The sequence below is a fragment of the Lissotriton vulgaris genome, chromosome 7, assembly GCF_964263255.1.
Source record: "Lissotriton vulgaris chromosome 7, aLisVul1.2, whole genome shotgun sequence".
Taxonomy (NCBI): domain Eukaryota; kingdom Metazoa; phylum Chordata; class Amphibia; order Caudata; family Salamandridae; genus Lissotriton; species Lissotriton vulgaris.
The window spans coordinates 1654128905-1654142310 of record NC_141695.1 but is presented as its reverse complement, the minus strand read 5'-3'; the positions used below and the strand labels follow the sequence as shown (position 1 = coordinate 1654142310).

The 13406-nt window shown below is 44.8% G+C and overlaps 1 protein-coding gene across 1 annotated transcript in view; it reads right to left on the bottom strand.

Moving 5' to 3' along the window:
* The window catches only part of ZNF831 (zinc finger protein 831), a 530261-nt gene that overhangs the window by 311791 nt on the left and 205064 nt on the right, over nucleotides 1-13406 (bottom strand). The gene's annotated exons all lie outside the window — the stretch shown is intronic.

The window sequence follows — 13406 nt, the reverse complement described above, 5'->3', positions numbered from 1 at the left end:
TCATCAGCCATCACTGAGTCATCTCTCTCGCTCTGGCTGCTGTTGAGGATGCCAGGACAGGTAGTCTGCTGGAGTCCCCAGTCCAGGGCGGTATATGACTGTGAAGCAATAAAGTTGCAGTTGCACTGCCCAGTGTTTGACCTTCGGGGGAGAATTCTGTGAGGTGCCAGTAAAGAGTGTGACTAACAGCTTGTGGTCTGTTACCAACTTGAACTTGTGCCCATAGAGGTTAGGATGAAAATGTTAGCTCCCCCATTGGATTGCCAGGGACTCCCTTTCAATTTGCTTCTTTCTTGTTTCCGTCACCATGAGTTCCTGGCTGGCATACGTAACGAGCACACATAGGCCTGGAGTCTTTGTTCTTTGAGGAGGACAGACTCAGCTCCGATTAGGCTGGTGTAAGCTATGAGTTCAGATGGGCCAAGCGGATCAAAGTATGACATGGTGGCATCTCGCAGCAGGGCCTTTACATCACGGAACTCCTTATTGGCTTTATCTGTACAGATACAGGGATTGCTAACCCTCGTCAGTGCTCAAATGGGCTGCAGAAATGGTGGGGAGGTTGGTCACGAAGCGCCCGCATTCGGTAACCATTCCTAAAAACTCAGTACCTCTGTGGGGTTTTGCTGCTTAGAGGCCTTCTGGGTGGTGTCTGCCTTCGCAGGTCGATCTGCAATCCTGCACTTGAGAAAATAAACCCAAAGAATTCAATTGTGGATGCAAAAAAGGAAAATTTGTTTTTATGCAGTGTAAGGACTCGATCGACAGTCAGCGGTGGGCTTTTCTCAGATGTTGGCAGTGATCCTCAATGGTGACAGAGTACATAAGGACCTCATCACTTATATTTAGTACACCATCCAGTCCAGACAAAACCTCATAAATGGCATTTTGGAATGCATATGCTGTGGATGAGATACCAAAGTTCATTCTTTTGTAGTGCTGCAGTTCAACATGGGTGGAAAATGTTGTAATGTAGCAGCTCTCTGGGGCAAGTTCAAACTGATGACACCCTGAGTTTATGTTGAGTTTTAGAAACCACCGTGCTCTGTAGAGGAGGGCAAAGGTATTTGGTGACACTAGCGGCTCATGTTCTGATTGGGAAGCCCCATGTCCACAAAGAACCAAATAGTCCTGGGCTGTTTCGGCTTTGGAGCAATGACGAGTAGGGACACCCACGGGTGGGCCCAGATACCTTTTTGATCACTCCTAGCTGCTCAAGTTTGAGTATTTCCTCCTCCACAGCCGACCAAGATGGGATGGTACTATTGCTGTTGCAGATGGCAGTGTGTTTCAAGATGGACTGATATGCTTGATTTAGTTCCCTTTCAGCAGCTGAGTCCTCAAAAGAGCTGGGTGAAATATTTAGGATCTCATCGGCCTGGCCTGCAGCCTCGAGGGAAGATCACCAGTCCAAATTCTTAGGCAGTCTGACACCCTAGCAGTGTGCCCTAGCCTTTCGAGTGACGTGGCGGTGTGCATGTCTCATAATTTCACCATTGATAATCTCCACCTTGATGACCCCTGCTATTGACAAAGGCAGTCATCCCCATAGGCATAGATTTAAGCAGGACCGGGTGAGAGGGTAGCGGGGCACCAGTGCCCGTTATTGCTGTATGTCCATTACATTTACAGACTCATTGGTGTCAACAAGGACCATGACTTTGCTCCCAGCAACAGTTATAGTGCAAATGGGACGTGGTCAAAGGCCCTTGAACCCTGCTCCTGCATAAGAAATGAGGAACACCACCTCATCATCACTGTACTTCTCTCATTTGACAATCTGCTGTGAGGGTTTGTCTGGTGACTATGAGTTGTCTTCCATTATTAGGTCTCAAAACCCCTGTGTCACACATGGGCAGTTGGTGGCCATGTGCCTTTTGTTGCCACTCCTGCACACCCTTGCAAACCTGTTGCTATTGCTACATTTGGAGCAGGTGCAGCCCAGCATGGGGCAGTTGTCTCTTGCATACTGCTCTAGGCCACAGTTCGCGCACTTGCTTAATGTGGTAGGGAAAACCTTGGCTGTGGTGCTGTGTGGTTGGCGCTGGAATACTTCATCTACTGTGTCTTCTTTGATCATAGTGTGCTTTGTTGCGACTTGACGGCCTGAGTCATATGATATGGCCAGCTCCATCTCCTCTGCTCGACTATTGGAAAGTTAATGCAGTCTAGCAAAGATTAAGACGTCTTCTAGTTTTATGCCAGGTTGGCCCAAGATCAATATCTGTAACAGGGCAAATCAACACCCTTTGATTAGCTGGGCCCTGGCTTCCTTATTCTGGTCATCATCCATGCAGTGCTGGTGAGGGCACTCATAGTCTGGAATGAGCTGCGAATCAAAGTGGGCATTGAGGGTGGCGACCGCTGCCTTGTAGTCTTGGTCATCTCCTGTGTTGGGCAAGTGCTGGAACAGCTTGCATATTTCTTCTCCCTCAATGCCATCCATCTCACGCACAGCCCTGAAGTAACTTTTCATTCTGCCAAATCAATGTTTTCCACTTGGGCGTGGCTGTGACAGAGTTAATGAGCTCGCTAAATAGAAGCAAGGCCACTACCAAGGTGTGGGCGGGTGGACCTTTGGAAGCGGTGCAAGGGCTGTGAGAGGTGGTTGGTGGGTGTCATCAGCCATTACTAGGATTTGTGGTGGAAGCATGTTCACGCTGTCTAAACTCTGCTTCCTAAAGCGAAGTGAAACTGGCCAACTATGCAATGCGTATCCCTAGCCTATGTGTCCAGGATAGCTTCTACGGCAGTCCCTAGGTGTGTAGATCAATGTGCCCAGGCACCACCCCGCAAAGCAGCTTGAAAAGGTCTCTGTGCCTATAAGTAGGCACAAAATCCAGATGAAAAATCCAGGTACCTGCATTACAAGTGTGATCCTCACAGCAGGCACAATGAGGCCCCTTTGCGCTGGTGGGGTGAGGGTGAGATAGCAGCTGGTGTTGACGAGGACTGCCAAAGGCATGAGGCAGAGGCCTAAGCAGAATGAGTGCAGTGACGGCAGTCGACCAGTACTTGGTGCAGCAAGAGATGTCAGGCAACAGTGGGTCATTGCGGGAGACACCCCGGGGAAAAGTAACCTACTCCGCGTGTAGTGGCTGAGTATGTAGAGGTTGTGTTGCAGGGACTCGGCTACCAGTGATGCATGACAGTAGTTGGAGCGATGCACCACTAACTCGACCTCTGCTCAATGCGGGGGCGAGGTGCGCACTCAGAGCCACTGGATGTAAGCATCCAGGTGGGTGGGCTCTGCCTTGTTGCCAAAATGTTGGGTCAAGAGCAGGCTGTTCATCTTTGACAGTAGTACCACCTCATGCCCAGACTGGGCCCCTGCAGCAAAGTGGCTTGACAGCCCTGGAAGTAGGCCTCGGACATAATCCATCGTACCCACCTTGTGGTAATGGGAGAAGATACCACCTTAAAGGGGTTCTTTATTGAGATCAATAATTGTGTCGCACCTGCTGATCTAATGTCTTCTGTAGAGTCTTCATATGCCTTAATGCAACAGATCACACATGGTTTTGGATGATCTGTGAAGGCCAGATAATGAACTGTCCTAATGTTGGTCTTGGAACTGCACATTACCGGCAAGGACACTCTGTCAGGAGTTAAAATCCTAGAAGAGATGTCCAAAGCCCTGATGTCTGATACTTGTTTACTTGAGAGCAAGCAGAGAAGCATCACAAGCTTACCTGTCAGCTCCTTCAGAGACAAAAACCTGTTGTCAGCCCAGGATTCCAAGAGACAAAACACCACATTGACATCCCACAATCCAGTATACTGGCACTTGGGGGGCCAGGACAGCCTGACCCCTCTCAACAAACAACAGACCAGGGGGTGTTTCCCTACCGGCATGCCAATATACAGTGCATGGTCCTCTGAGATCACCAATCTGATTGTGTTAATAGGCCAACAGGCCAGCCCGTCCAGGGACAGGTCCAAAATAAAATTTAACATGTGTACTATATGCGAAGCATGCTGTTTGCAGTAGGTTCTTGTGGCCCCACCCACTCTACACCCATATTTGTCATTGGCTTGTGTCATTGTCCTTCATAACTCCTGGCTTCTGATTGGTTAATAGGCTTGTTAGTCCCTCCTTAGTACCGCCTTGTCTTCATTTGTAACCTCCCATGAGGACCTTTTACTTATGCTTCAATGCTCTTTCTTTTGCCTGCTGTTGCAGGCAGGACACGCTCTCTCTCTCTCTCTCACAAAATGCTTTTTTTAAATTTAAGCAGCACGTCGCCTCAGATGGGATAATGGTGGACATGCTTTTCTTTTAATTGAACATGGGCGCAATTGTTATGTTATAGTGGATCGATAGCTGTCCATTGATGTCACCACGGCTGTACAACTTTAAGCATATAATTGCTCATATTTTAAGCAGCTGGGTACTGTTTGGAGTTGCATTATTATTTGCAACGCTGATACCTCAAACTATCAGTAATGCCAGACCTATTGAATTGCAAATGCTTGTTCCTTGGATGTCGGAAGAGCGTTTTGGCAAGTCTTGCTCTAATTATCATTGGCAAAGAGTCAGACGGTCTGCCACCTTCAGTTTCTTGGGTGGAGATAGAGGGTTGGTTGTCTCCTAGTCATCTGTAACAATGCTTTACCCAAGTAGGGAAGCCTCCAGTGTTTCGTTACAGAGACGCATTTTTTTATTTTCAAAAAGTGCAAGATGGCGCTTGTGGTCTTGCTTGGTACTTATAACCCACGCTATTAATGGGATGTTATACTTGTGTGGATTTGTCGAAAGCTCAAACAGTGCTCAGCATAGACATAGGAAAAGAACGGCGTGTGCAAGCGCTTATGAAATTATTTTGATTCTAGGGAGCCCTGCTGGAGAAGAGCTCTCACAATACTTGTATATGTAGAAGAGATTACGATTATGAACGTTGCTACTCCAATGGGCGAGACATTGGAGCATTGGTGATTTAGGCGAATCGCACCAGCTCAGTACCCTTTGTTTTTTGAGGGGTGGAATTTTCGGGTAATGAAGCATTAAATTACGGAAGACCATTCGTTTGTGTGCAGAGTTTTTATTATTTGACAGGCAAGTTGTAATTAACTTAATTCCAACACTAATAATCAATACAATGGAATTAGAGACTGATTCAGCTGACGACCATAGTTGATGGAAGTTTTCCTTTGGGAAATGATATTCATTTTACAACTTTGTTTGTGGTATGTTGGAAGATTCTAGAATTCATGACAAATATTCATTTAGGATTCTTGAATGAATGCATTGATGGTAAACATATTCTTAGTTTTTTTCAGTTATTTAGCTGATGTTTTCCTTTTCATTAATCTTTTGAGGGAGACCATTTTTAACAAGCACTGCATATAGAGTCTTCTACAATCTAAAGGAGATTGACTGTGGGATGCTCGGTAATTAGAAAGCCTTATGGTGGTGCAGTTCTCTTTGATGAGTCAGGAAAACTCTGAGAATTATTATTTTCCATTTTTTCCTGACAGGTCTCATCCTTGCTTTCCTTCATCATTACCATTTTCCTCACTTGATTGCCCGAATTCTCTGTGCCTTTATGGTAAGCAGAATTGTAATATCGAGAGGTGAACCTTATTTGCACGTTATACTGATCCTGAGGAGCACTCATCCAACTGCAAACCTTGACATAAGGCTTAACGATTCCCTCTTGGCCTCCATCAAAATGTTCAGACAATGGGAAAGTAGGATTGGAAAAGCTACAGAAAGTTCCAGAAGAACCAGAAACCATGCTTGAGATCTCAAAACCAGGGTCACTAGGACCGGTGACGCCCTCTGTCTCCTGACCTGCGCTGTTAACCTGGTTATCATCACAAAGCGGGGGAAATGGATTTCCCGGAACTGAGCCCAGTCTTACATGAAGGCATCAGTTGCCAACCCCAGAAAATTTGGTCTCCAAATGAAGAACCGGTTGCATCTGATGATCAAGAAAGACGTGATGCAAAGAGGTCTATCTGGCAGGGATTCCACTTGCTCATGATCCTCTGGAATATGGGAGGATCGAGCTTCCAAGTGCTGTAATCCTTGAGATGTCACTTATTCGAATCTGCTATGCCACTGAGTTGGCTGGGAAGATGTTCTGCCCTGACAGAAATCATGTGATCCAGAAAGAAGTACTAGAAATCCTTGGCAAGGTCCGCGAAGACCCTTGATCTTGTATCTCTGAGGTGCTGGATATATTGAACTTTGGAGATATTGCCCTTCTGTAGAAGGATGAAACAGCTCACTCTGTCTCTTGTGAGCGAATGCACCACAAAGGAGCCTGCGAGCAGTTCTAAGCAGTTGATGTGCAACCCGCTTTCCTGCTCTGACCACAGACCTCAAGTGGTAATGTCGCTGCAGTGGGCTCCACAGCCTGATCGATTTGCATCTGATTTGATCACCACGTCTGGGATGGAACCAACAATCGCTCTAGTATGTGATCTTTCTACCAGAGAAGTTCTGCTCTGGCATCATCTGACAACATGTTCTTTGCCGTGTAAGAGAGGTGTTTTGATGAGTGAATTTCTTTTAGACAATAAAGGGCTCGATAGTGTAAGGGGCCTGGCAGAATCGCCTGAATAGATGCCTCTAACAGTCCCACTATCCTGTCCAGATGTCGGAGGGAGACATTTGTCTGGCTCAAAGTGCAACACAGCTCCGTCCGCATGAGGACAAGCTTATTGTAAGGAAGTTTGAGTGTCTGTTGAGTGAGTCAATCAGGAAACCTAGGAAGAATATGGATTGTGAGGGAGTGAATTAAGATTTCTGTTCATTGATAACACAACCGAGATTCTGTAACAGAGAGAGTGCCATCCTCAAGTGTGTTAGAAGGTGGGGAGAATCCTGGTGCAATAACAGGATGTCCTCCAGGTAGATGATCAGTCGGACTCCCCTGGACCACAACAATTCTAAGACTGGTTTTAGCATCTTGATGCAACACTAAGGAGCGGAAAAAAGCCAAAAGGAGAGCACAAACTCATACACCTGGCCTGCCCATTGGAACGGTAAGAACATGCAATCTGGAGGGAAGATTGGTTTTGTGAAATAGTTATCCTTAAGATCAACTCTCAACAACCAATTGCCTGGAAGTAAAATGTCCTGCAACAGGTGGAGACCCTCCAACTTTAAATGGCGGTATACCACCCAACTGTTGAACTCCCTCAAGTTTATCATGGGACCTGGACCCTTGTCTTTCTTTTTGACTAGGAAAAGATTGCTGCGAAACCCACAAGGATGTAAAGTTGAGAGTACGATGGCTTCATTCTCTAAGATGGAAGTGGCTTTCTGAGATATTAGAAGGGCGTCCTCCTCTGAGGACACTATAGGTCTTGGTCTGTGTTGTTGTTTCAGGGTTACGTAGAACTAAATGGTCTGTAACACCCATGCATCCTCCGTAACCTCACTCCATTTAGACAAAAACAATCTCAGCCACCCTCCCACTTTTTGATGGGAAGAAAGGATACTACTTACTTCAGACTCCACTGGGGGCATTGGCAGCATTGTGGAAGGTTTCTCTGCCTGTACATCCTCGACCTACTCCTCTGGTCAGGAAAAAGCCTCTGAAATGATTTTGGTCTTGGAACTGATATTACCGGTTTCCTTGGAATCTTTCAGAGGTTGGGGCATAGAAACATCCGGCAGAGCATCCCCGGTCTATTATTTGCCAAAAACATTTTTCATCGATTGCTGGCCCTTGTCCAACTAAAAAAAAGGTCATAACGAATTTTCAAAGTCCCTTGACAAAGGCCTCTCTGAAGAGTCCGCCCTCTCCCACTTCTCCAGCCTCTGAGGTGGGCAGTTCCCTCAACGTGGGGTTAATCTTTATCAATGAGGAGCAGCACCTCTCTATTGAGAGTGCACAATTGGCGCTTCCTAAAAAACATAAGGTATACTGTGCCCATCCCAAAAGAATCTTGGGGACAACTAGGTTGCCAATGTCTTTCAGCTCCTCCACCATTTCCAAAACCTTAGTTTGGGGTCCTAGGACATCCAACAAATGGTCCTGGCAATTTCTCCAGGAGAGATCAATCCCTTGTTTGGGATTCTTGATAAACTTCAGTATGAATATAGCTATCTTGCCATCAATTTCTCAATTTCAGGTGTGAGGGCAACTTTACCGTCCAAAAATGGCCTGGGTCATTCTGCCCATAGGCAGCCCCTCACTTCTTTGTCGTTTGACCTACGTATGTGACTAGCCATGTGCTGAGCCACTGTGTCTTCTTCTCCAACTCCGCCGAACGAAGAGAAGACAAATCTAGCCTAGGACATTTAGGGGCCCTCTCCAGCCTCCCAGGTCTACTGGGCCCTGGTACATCAGAGTCATTGTGATCATCACAATCAGTCCCCGAGGCCTTCCCCGCCATCAATAGTGTCAGGTGGAGGACTCTAGTCGATGGAGGTATGTACAGACTCAACAGAGTAATCATTCACACGCCGAACATGACAGGCAAGCTAGCGTAGAAAGAACCTGGCAAGTTATAATATTTGCTAAGCTAAATTGCAAAACACCTACAATAAGTTAAGACCAGTACATTGTTAGTATAATAACATTCACAAGGAAGAGCGCTTATCTGGCGGTTGAGCAGCAAAGAAAGAAGAAGTGCTGTTCTTTGGGGATGTTATTATATAGAGACTGACAGATATTATTGGCTGTCTGAAACTCATGAGAGTTGTAGTCCTTTGTTTTTTCTTCGTCAAGTGCTTGATAAATAAATGGCTGCTGAGCTGAACATAAAGAATGATATGGCATAATCCGAACCTCCATTCCTGACATAGAATATCACACGCAGCAACTAGATTCTAGCAAATATAGAAACCCTGTTTCAATGACATTCACAACAAAAAAGTATCCTTGCAGACCTTAATTGCAGCCGCAGCACCCCTTTCAACAAGCACAAGTCCACAGAGAGATTACACCGACTAAAAGGCGGTATCCAACTGCTAGCAACAAGATGTGAGAAATTACAGTGGTGTGTCCCATCAGTGAAGTAATGTGTGAGTTCAGTGCACTGCATGGGTGGGGAGGGGTTATGGCTACATTATGATTATTACTGGAAATTCAGAGAGCTGTCTGAGGTTTTTGAGTACAACAGTAATCAGTCTTATATTGCAGATGTTTTTTTCAGGAAATGTATAGGGTTTATTTTAGAGCACAATTGATCTTTATAGCCAATCACACCTTCTCATAAAAATGTTTTCAGTGAATGTTTTGCTTTTTGCAAATATATACTGTACCAATGGCAGGAATTTGAATACACTCTTATCCTAAAGGACGGTTGGGTTGTGGGCTACGGGGTCTACATCCTCGCTTGCCAACTGCCTAGGATCCCTGTTTGCACTGGTACAATAGCCACTTGGCACAGGATGCCATAGGACAAACAGCCCTGCCTTCAGTACTTACTAGGCATGGCCACTGTGGTCTCTGCCAGTCTCTGTGCTATTGTTACTGCCTCTGTACCCACTGAGCAGAGCATGTGCCATACCCAGCAGACTATGAGCAAGGAGTACTCTGCATCTGCACCGCTCGCCCAAGTCCCTAGCACGGGCTGGGCAGCTGAAGGTACTGAGACTGTGTGTAGCCAATGCTGTGGACCAAGGGCTTCTCAACTCCATGCAGAGGCATGGTTAGAATGGCATGATCTAGGCCTCGGGGTTTGTTTCTTAGCTCAAGTAAGAATGCTTCTTTATGACTATTTGTGTGCATAAATCATTAAACATTTCATGGACAAATCTTTCCCTGTATCTCAGCCACTTTAAAATTCCACCCCAAAACATGCACTGCTCGGAAAACTGAGCTACTGAGACATTTCCATCCACTTATGTGCCTATAAAAATTGCACAACAATTGTGAAAGTGTTCTTTGCCATGAAACATACAAGGCGTTTTAGTGGCATGCCAGTGCTCAGACCCCGTAGTAATTAAAAAACTGATCTTGAAACAGGTTGGGACCAGGTCTTTCATTTATGTCATTAACTTAAGTCAGTGGCGGCTCCTCCGCTAAGGCAGAGGAGCATCGCCCCACTGCTTTTTTGCAGTGAAAAATGGAAAAAATTAAATGATAATAACTTGTGTTATTATCATTTTATTTTCTCCTACTTCAGCCCATAGCTTTGTGTGAGTGGGAGGGAGCAGCGAAGGAGTGTAGCACCCTCCTAAAGTGCGCAATGACTGCTTGGACTCCCTCTCGGGCCGCCCCAAACAGTCTTGCACACTTCGCATGTTCTCCATGCAGGCTCCATTACAGCCTACGTGGAGAACATGCCCAGGCCTCCAGTCATCGTCTGAGCACCGAAAAACATCGCTAAGACCAATCACAATGCTGCTAAGGCTTCCGGACATGCTGGATCCTGTTGACTCATAAGCTGTCTCAAGGGTATGTTGTCTATGCACCAACAGACTTAGTTCATAAGAATAATATGAGTTGTACACTACAGATAACCGGATGATTTATTTGAGCCAGCAGCAGGGTTGATTCAGATGTTAGATCTGGTGGGATAGTTTTAATCTACCTCCTTGATAACCGGGTCTCAATGCCTGAATTCTATAGAGACTTATGCAATCATTCAGAACTAACATAAAGTGCCTGTATTCCCTCCCTGTCCTTTCCCCCATTATATGCGTAGAGGCTGCGACCCAAAACAGGATAACAGCACTATTCTGGGCACTCACTCTTGACACCAAACCGCTTCCTCCATAGGACACCCTGAAATTCAACCAGGCACTTCCCATGGTGTAGCGTGCTACCTGTCCGCAAAGTGTACTTCCAGTGCCGGATTAAACCCTGTGGAGGCCTCTCGGTAGTCCAAATTTCAGGACCTCCCTTGCAAACCATCTCCTAATACTCAATGCACCGGATTTCTGTAAAATTGATAGCTGCCAGAAGAGGAGCTTTTAAGAGACAAACTGTTATGTAAATCTGATGTCTCTGGTTTACAAACTTCAGTTGTATTTTGATCCATTGTCATGGGACCCCTAAAAGGAGAGGGGCACGTAGGCCGGTGCCTACTTTGCCTATTTGGTAATTTGGAACTGTGTACTTCACGTTTCGTAAGGGAGTGAATCACTCTGTAAATCAAACTACACCGCCATTGTGCTAGGTTTCCCAATCAAGGCGTCCTGCATTGCTGAGGAAAACCTTGGGGCAGGCACAGTGCATGACATGAGTCTGAAGCATCATGTGGCAAGACATTAGTACATGATAAAGCAATTGTTTTTAAACCTTGCTTTTATTAGGTAACTTGATATTTATCATGCAAGCTCAATAATCTGATTTCCGATAGCGGTATTTAACGATTTCTTTCTGGACTGACTCTTTCGGAATAAATCAAATACGCTGATTTTTAACAATGTGTTTGCTGCCAATTATAAACAAAATGAGTTTGAGATGGCACAATCTTCATATCCGAAGGCAGCACATTACTTAATTGAAAGTAATATAAAACACTGGTGATAAGCCTGGGCGATGAACTCCATTCCGCTGGCAGAGTTTGCGGAGTTTCCCCCACTCAGCACTCCACGGAGCAAGCGGTGTTCCCAAAAACTCTGTCCGCGGAGCAGAGTTTTTTGTGCTCACCAACATCAGGTTGGCGAGCGAGGAAAATCCACCTCCCGGCAAGACATTTGCTTGCTCGCACTCCCTAACGGCAAGTTGGTAATCACGAGCAAGAAAAATCCACCTCCCTGCAAAGCGGTCAGTCGTATTTTTCAATGCAGGTGGTCTAGCGTGGTCGCAACTGCTCGTGTTGAAAAACATTCTGTTTGTGTTAAGAAAGTTGCCGCTCGGGTAGAAAATATACTCAAGCAGCAGGAAAGAAGTAGTGCCCTCTTGCGCTGTGCATGATACGGTTCGCGTTGATTTTCCAGCGCAGGATAAACACCTGGTCCTGAAAATAAACTCAAACAGTAATTACCAAGCACACTCCTTCGCTTGCGGAACTCTGCTTAGCGTAGCAGAGTTCTTTGGTCACTTACGCGGAACTCCTCAAACTGTGCCTAGGCTTACAAAATACAGACTTTATTTAAGTATAAAAATACCTCCCACCGCTCTTTTACATTTCTATCTTTAAGTAAAATAAATAGGCCCCAATTCACAATGGTAAACTGAGAGGAAAGTCGAACTTATGTCCTTTGTGAATACAGAAAGTCGTAAAGTTAAATTTTTTTCTGTTGAATTAGGGCCATACTGCTCAAACAGAAAGTATGCAAATGTTAACCGGCAGGGACAACGTAAACCAGGTGCTGCAATCTGATGACTTCTTTGCTAAAGCACCACAAATTCGACTAATTACAACTGACATGTGCTAAATAACACAAACATAATAGTAAGAAAAAAGACTAAGAAAACAAGCCACTTCCTGGCATGGTGGTCACACGTTAACAGTAAAACATTTTATTTAAAAAAAAATGAACTATCACATATAATAATAATAGAACAGTATGGGTACTTTCTAGCGGACAGATGCACTTAAAACATGCTTGGAACCCCTTTTTAGTTTTAATGCACATCATGGGAAAATATGATTCAAATTGGTGCCAGAAAAGTATGATTAAATTTGGATGACTGTAACCATAAAACGCACATTAAACACACCAGAGTAGCTATAAATATGTTTTATAAAGGTCAAAAAATTGGAAGGAAGCATTGGCAAAGTAAAGTATTGGCCCGCCAGTCCTCCTACTGAAGCAAACATGATTTTTAGGCGAATGTGCTCGTGTTATCATGGGAAATGCCATCAATGTCGCCAGTCGCTGCTGGCATGGGCATGTCCCATGCATAGTGTACAGCCGTGCCCCCTGCCCTAAGTGCCCAACTGCAGGTATCTGGCATCTGGGTTTTTGATTTGAAAATAGTGTAAACAGTGTGGCCACCTTTATATTACCATTTGGAAAAAAAATACTTTTGCCCCATTATCCTTCCACCAGAGACCAGTGCAAACTTGGACAGCATGTTATATGCATCAAGTGCCATATTGTTGACTAAGCTCATTGAGTGATTAAATACATTTTAAGACAGATTATCAATGGGAAAAAAGATGCTACTGGAAATATAATGAATGTTAATTTTGTAACATTTCCAGGACAGAGCGAGGCAACCGTTTCCGAACACATATGATATTAAGAGAATGGAAATTGATCAGGAACCTTAAAATTGAGGACCTGATAGAGGAAAGTTACCCTCATTGGGAGGAGTTATGAATACTAGGGAAGGGAGAACAAATTCCAGAAAATATGATCAAATTCCATAAAAAGTGCAATATCTAAAATTGGCTAGTTACCATTCATTGGAAAACAGGCGACTTTAGGTTGCCTGAAATGGTGTCCCCAAATCCTTAAATGCTTACTATACAGAAAAGATATAGCTTTATATAATAAGAATGTTGCTGTAAAAATTATAAAACATTGTTAAGAAAAGAATATC